Here is a 7,010-nt window from a genome sequence, read left to right as displayed (position 1 = left end):
TGCTTGCCTGGTTTTGACAAGAAGTCTGCTGTAGTTCTTATCCTTATTCTTCTATAAGTAAGGATTTCCCTTCACCTCCCTATCTTCTTTCAAGTTTTTCTCTTTGCCTTTTGTTTTCTGCAAATTAAATATGACATGCTTAGATTTAGATTTTTTTGGTATGTGTTCCGCTTCATGTTCTCTGAGTTTCCTGAATCTGTGGTTTAGTGTCAGTCAATAAATTCCTGGCCATTACCACTTCAAACATCTGCTTCATTCTTTTTTCTCTCTCGTATTCTAATTACGTATATGTTACACCTTTGAAATTATCCACAGTTCTTGAAAATTTAGTCATGCTTCTTAAATTATTTTTTACTTTGCATTTCAGTTTGGGAAGTTTCTATTGACATATCTTCAAGCTTCCTGATTCTTTCCTAAGCTGTTTCCAATCTACTGATGAACCTGTTGTGGGAACTCTTCATTTCTGCTACAGTTTTTAAAAATTTTCTGACACTTCTTTTTTATGTTTTATTGAGATTTCCACATCTCTGCTTATATTACCCATCTGTAATTGCATGTTAAATATGTTTTTCATTAGAGTTCCTAACATAGTAATCATGGTTATTTTAAGTTCCTTGTCTGGTCATTCTAAAATCTGCATCATATCTGAATCTGGTTCATACACATCTTTTGTCCTTTCAGACTGTGTTTTTCTTGCCTTTTAGCATGACTTGTAACTTTATTGTTTTTTAGAAGCCAGATATGATATCATGGTAATCCAGGTTCCTATTAGGTAATAGAAATTGAGGTAGATAGGGCTTTAGTGTAAGTTATCATATTAATCTGGCTAGGAGTGAGCTGTTTAACATTTACTGTAGCTGTAGGGACCAGAGGCTTCAATTTCATCTAGTGTCCTTGTTTTGGCCTCCCTTATTGTCTTTGGGCTTCTCCAAGGGTTCCTTCTTAAGTAGAATCAATGACTTACCATTCTTTCAGCTGTAATCTTCTATTACTATACCAACTATACCTGTTCATGTAGTGGTAAGCTATGGAGTAAGGGGAGTTCTATAACCTAATAATTACTTATTCTCTTTGTGGGCCTATGTAACTTTACAAAATATTCCTTAGCTTTTTTCCATTTGTAGGTGAGACAGGAAGGTTAGAGGGGCCTGGATTTGGGTACGTGTCCTTCTTTCAGGTTGAATAAGGCTCTGGTAAAGTCTTTTTTTCTTGCAGAATAGGCCTTTTTATGGAGGACACTCTGTATGCATTTAAAAATAGTTAATTTTCCCTTTTCTTACCATAAACTGAAGCATATTTTTCTTGGCTCTTTACTTTGAGAATGTGGTGAGATTCTTGGAGGTATAACCCACGTAAGTGTGGAGCCTTCCTAAGACTTCAGCCCCAGGAGATTTTTGCTCTTATAGTATTCCACACTCAGCCACTAGCAATTTGTTAAAGTTACCATTTAAGTGTTCCCACTTATTTGTGGCTCCAGTGGCTTCTGCTCTATGCAAGCTAATCTCAGCTCTGATTTTCTTTATTAATTTGTACCTCCAAATTTTGAGGTTGGTAATTACTCTAAGACCTCAATTCTCTAGTAAGTCCAAGAAAAGTCATTGATATTCAGTTTGTTTAGATTTTTTTCTTCCAGCAAGAATGACAGTGATACTTCCAAGCCCTTTACATGTTAGTGCTAAAACCAGAAGTCCAGATTAACTTTTAAAAATATTTTGTTTTGAAATAAATTTAAACTTATAGAAGAGTTGCAAAGATAGTACAGTGTTCACATGTATACTTCTCCTAGCTTCTTGTAATGTGAACATCTTATATTACCATGGTATAATAATCAAAACTAAAGAGTTCACATAGGTCCAATACTACTAACTTGACACTTCTTTGGATTTCTCCAGATTTTCTACTAATGTCCTGTTTTAATTTCAATATCCAATTCAAGAACTTATATTACATTTATTCATCATGTATCTTTAATCTCCTCCATCACTTCAAAGAACTAGGTGGCCTGGATTGTCCCCTTGCCACTGATGTCTGGGTGTCTGGGGAACTCATTTTGTAGCTTCATCTTGAGCTAAAGATACTTGTATTTGTAGCCTCAAGCATCACCATAAAGTACTCGGACATTGAGAACCATAATTTGGAATCTAAACATCTGCTCAAGAGTGGATTCCACGAGCCCAGAGTAGAAGTGCAAGGTTTCTGCAAATTTGGAGTCTGCATGTTTAGTTTTATAAGAAAGTTCTAAATTGTTTTCCAGAGTGGCTGTAGCATTTCACATTCCTGTCAGCAATGTATGAATCATTCAGTTTATCTTCGTCCTTGCTAGCATTTGGTGTTAAAACTCTTTTATTTTAGGTATTCTGATAAATATATAGTGATATTTCATTGCGGTCTTAGTTTGAATTTTCCTTATGGCTAATAATATTAAACATCTTTTCATGTTCTTATTTGCCATCTTCAGTAAAATGGCTGTTCCTGTCTTTTTCCTATTTTCTGATTGGATTGTTTGTTTTTTTACTGTTGAATTTTGAGAGTTTATTATATATTTTATACACTAGATTTATTTTGGATATGTGATTTACAAATTTTTCTTTCTCTTTGTTGCATGTCTTTTTATCCTCTTTACATAGGCTTTCACAGAGCCAAAGTTTTTAAGTTTTGCTGTTAAACATGTGTGATATATCTATGTTGTTGAAGGATAGTCTATTGTACTTCCCCATATTTTTGCTCTATCCATTGTTCATTCTTTCTTCTTTTAGCTCCAAGATTTCTTCTTTTATAATTTCCTTTTTTGTTTAAGAAACTTCTTTTATCTTTTCTTTAAGGATAGAGATGATAGAGACAAATTCTTTTAGTTTTCCTTCATTTGAGAATGTCTTTATTTCTTCTTCATTCCTCAATAATAGTTTTCCTGGATACAAAATTCACAGTTGTCAGTTCTTTTCTTTTAGTAATTAAAACTTTTTGTGCCACTTCTTTCTGACTTCCATGGTTTCTGATTAGAAGCTGTTGTTATTCAAATTGATGTTCTTCTATAGGTATCATGTCTTTTCTCTTTGGTTGCTTTCAATACTTTTCACAAGTTCAGTTATGATATGTCTTAGCATGGATTTCTTTGAGTTTATCCTGTTTTGAGTTTGCTCAGTTTCTTGAATCTGGAGGCCTACCTCTTTCACCAAATTTGGGAAAGTTTCAACAATTATTTCTCCAAATACTCTTTCAGGGACACTCTTCCTCTTCTTTTGAGACTCTGATGATATGAATGCTGGATCTTTTGTTATTGTCCCATAGGTCCTTGAGGCTCTGTTCATTATTTTTTTCTCTGCAGTTCAGATTGCATAAATTCTATTGTTCTGTACTCAGATTCATTGATTCTATCCTCTCTTGTATCCACTACACTGAGCCCATCCAGTGACTTTTTAAAAAATTTCAATTATTGTATATTTTAGTTCTATAATTTCCAATTGGTTATATTTTTAACTTATATCTCTTCATTGATATTTTCCATTTTATAATTTTTTTCAAGAAAATTTGTAATTGCTTGTTGAAGCATTTTGATGCTTTGATGATGGCTGATATAAAATCCTTGTCATGTCTTTCCAACACTGATCCTCTCAGTGTTGGAGTCAGTTGATTGTCTTTTGTTATTCAAGTTGCAGTTTTCCTGCTGCCTGTTATAATGGGTGATTTTTTTTATTGTATCCTGACATTTTCATTATTATATTAGGAGACTCTGGGTCCTATATAAATCTTTTATTTTAGCAGGGAGTCACCCTGTTCAGGTACAGCACACAGGTCCTGGCCTACTTTTGTGGGCTGTAGTCCAATAATATTCCAAGTTTATGAGCCTTTATGGTGATATTTTGGTCTACTTCATTAATATAATAGTTGTGGGGCTCCCGCTGGTCCCTGCTGATGCTGCTTGATGGAGTGGAAGGAGCTTCTACACGCTTGTGCTTGTAGGTGTGGGAAAGGAGTCTCCTTCCTTTGGGAACAAAGCATACTTTCCAGGCTGGACACTTACTCTGGTGACTACCTACTGCTTTTGGGGAACAGAGAGCTTTTCCTGAGTTAAAGCCACTTTTTTGGTATGATGGCCCTTAAGATGACCCCCTATCCCCAGCACAAGTTTCTCTGGGTACATGAGAGGAGTCGAGTGTGGCAGGGAAAGAGAGTGTTTCCCTGTCTGAGGCTGGTTTTGTGCCATTATATCCTGTGCCCTTGCCTCTAGTCATGCTGCATTTATAGGTGGGGGAGGGGGGTGTCAGAATCTGCGGGAAAGGAGAGCACTTCTTGGGTTGGCACTTGTGGTGGGATCATCCCTGCTGGTGCCCACAGTCTCTGGTGCTCTTTGTGTGAAGGAGTAGTCTTTGTGTGTCTTTAGAAAGGGGAGGAATATCTCAGATCCAGCAGGTAGAGAGAACACTTCCTTATTGTTAGCAGGGAGAACACTTCCTTATTGTTAGCAGGGGTTCCAATTGATCTCCCTTGCCTGGTATATTAGGCAATAATCCCTTTAAATCTGGGGGAGGGATACTTCTACCTGCCACTTTCTGTTGCTAGCTTGGGGGTAGAGAAATATCAGGCCTGGGTCACCTTCTTCTGTTGGATGGGGGTAGTAAGATACCCTGCTGATGTGTTTTCCTCCAGTCCTGGGGTCCCTAACTAGTTCTCCTACGTCATCCCCCTTTTAGCATTCTCTTTTCAATGTCTCTTGAGTTATTTGCAGGATTTATAGGTGTATATAGAGGTAACCAGCACAGAGAGACAAATTTATGCCATCATCTTGCCTAGATCAGAAATCTCAATTCTATGGGCTTTGGCAATTACATAGAGCTAGGTGTCTACTATCACAATTCCATACAGAACAGTCCCATAACCCTAAAAATGCTCTCGTCTTGCACCTTTGAAGTCAACCTCTCCTTCCACTCCTAACCTCTGACAATCATTGATCTGTTTTCCATCCCTGTAATTTTACCTTTTTCAATATCTCATGTAAGGGAATCTTCCAGTAAGTAAGCTTTTGGGTCTGGTGTTTTTCACTTAGCAAAATGCATTTAATATTTATTAACATTTGGATAGCATTCCATTATATGGATGTACCACAGTTTGTTTCTCCAGTTCAGATTAACTGTATTGTTGTTGGGATTTTATGGTCAGTTCTTGGGAATGACATATTGTCTGGGTCTCTGTGCTGCTTTCAAAGCCATAATTTAGACATTGATCCACTATTCTGAGTCCTTCAGATAGGCAAGCTTCCTTCCAATCCATAGGCAGGGCAGGGATTATTAGCCTCACTTTTCAGCTAAGGAAACTATGGCCAAAAGATTAAATAACCTGCTCATAGTAACAGAGAAAGTTAGTGGAAGAGCCAGGACTTAATTCTCACATTTTCTGATTCCCAGTCCAGTACTGGAAAGCATGCACAGGAGAAGACTGAATATGACTAAAAGACTTGGAAATAGGCCCTTAGGGAGACTAAGTATTGAAGTATTTGGCCTGAATCAGAGAGGGCTTAAAAATGCCTTTGAAAACTCTCTTTAATCATATAAAGGGTTTGCAACTGAGGTTAAAAGATGACCAGATATTCTTTAAACAGCATCAGGAGAGTGCTTAATTAGACCGCACATGTAAAATGGGAGGCCTGGAGTCATTTTGCCTTTAAAAGTAGGTTAGAGAAAAACAAGAATATGTTATAGAAACACACCTGACTCCAGGCTGTGGAACAGGGATTAGAGGAGTCCTAAGAATCTGTCTATGCTTCTATGTTTCAGCATCTGTGGTTTACTAAGAAGGTTCTAGAAAAGAAATGAATGTTTTCACTGATCCACAACTGTGTGTAAAATCAATGGTGCCTAGAATGTCAGGGCTAGAAAGAATCTTAAAGATCATCTAGTCCAACCTCCCTACTTCAAGGATGAGGAAACTGAGGCCAAGTGAAGGAAAATGACTTTCACAAGGTCAAATAGGGGAATTGGAAGCAAGATCTCCCAACTCGCAAGTATTCATATTGATGTGTTCAAAAGTTCATCATCTGGAGACCCATCCATTTGCTAATCACTTCATTAAACAAATGTTTACTGACCAAATATCTGCCGGGGTTTTGGATTTCTTTAGGCTTCACTAACCTGTGGTATTAAATATGGGCACATGAAGAATATAGGAATAGTATAAATTTCACTGGTTCTTGTATCCATATAACTAATTATAGACCCCAAACTCTTGGCAGTCTATTTTTTAAATATTTCCAGGGCTCTGACATATTTCACGTGTATTTATGTCCACTCTTCCTCTTCACTACTTCTGTTCTGTCTAGTCCTGTGGCTTCCGCTGTGCAACACCACTGGTGCCTTCATTATGCCAAAGATACTAGGAGGCCTAAGTCAAAGAAGAGGAAAGTGCTTTTCCTCCTCTTGCACTTTGCCTCATTAGAGATACCCCTAATCAGCACTACTGAGCTCTTAATCATTCAGATTTTTCAGCAAGCTCCTCAAACCTGCCACCTTTTTCCTTCAGAGTGAATCTGATATAAGGAAGCTCCTTGACCCTTTTGTGCATAGGCCTCTGGCAGGACTGCCCACCAGTTTACCAGACATGCTACACCTGTCTGAATTCTAATTTAGATTCAAACTGGAAACTCCCTGATCTCCCTTTCCCCCTCCTCCTCACTCAGAGTTGAGCAACTGGCACCTAAATGAAGACATCAGCTACCATGGGCCTCCTGTGAATTCAAATGGCTGGCACATTTCATTGTATTTTTGTATCTCTTTAGATCAGTGGTTCTTAATGGGAGCATTTTGCCCCCCAAGGAACATTGGCAATGCCTGGAGACATTTTTCATTGTTATACATGGGGAGAGAGTGCTGCTAGCGTCTAGTGAATAGATAGCAGAGATACTGATAAACATCCTACAATACACAGAAAAAGTATCCCACCCCCTACCCACTCACATACAGCAAAGAATTATATGGCCAAAAATGTCAGTACTACTGAGGCTGAGAAACTTTATTTTG

The 7,010-nt window shown here is 37.6% G+C and overlaps 1 pseudogene; it reads right to left on the bottom strand.

Annotated features, from left to right (window-relative positions):
- Window positions 1–1,957: 1,957 nt before the first annotated feature.
- Window positions 1,958–2,157, bottom strand: LOC131400285 (selenoprotein W-like; annotated as a pseudogene).
- Between the last annotated feature and the right edge of the window lie 4,853 nt (window positions 2,158–7,010).

Source organism: Diceros bicornis, chromosome X, assembly GCF_020826845.1.
Source record: "Diceros bicornis minor isolate mBicDic1 chromosome X, mDicBic1.mat.cur, whole genome shotgun sequence".
NCBI lineage: Eukaryota > Metazoa > Chordata > Mammalia > Perissodactyla > Rhinocerotidae > Diceros > Diceros bicornis.
Note: the sequence above shows the minus strand (reverse complement) of the source record. Positions and strands in the feature narration are given on the sequence as shown.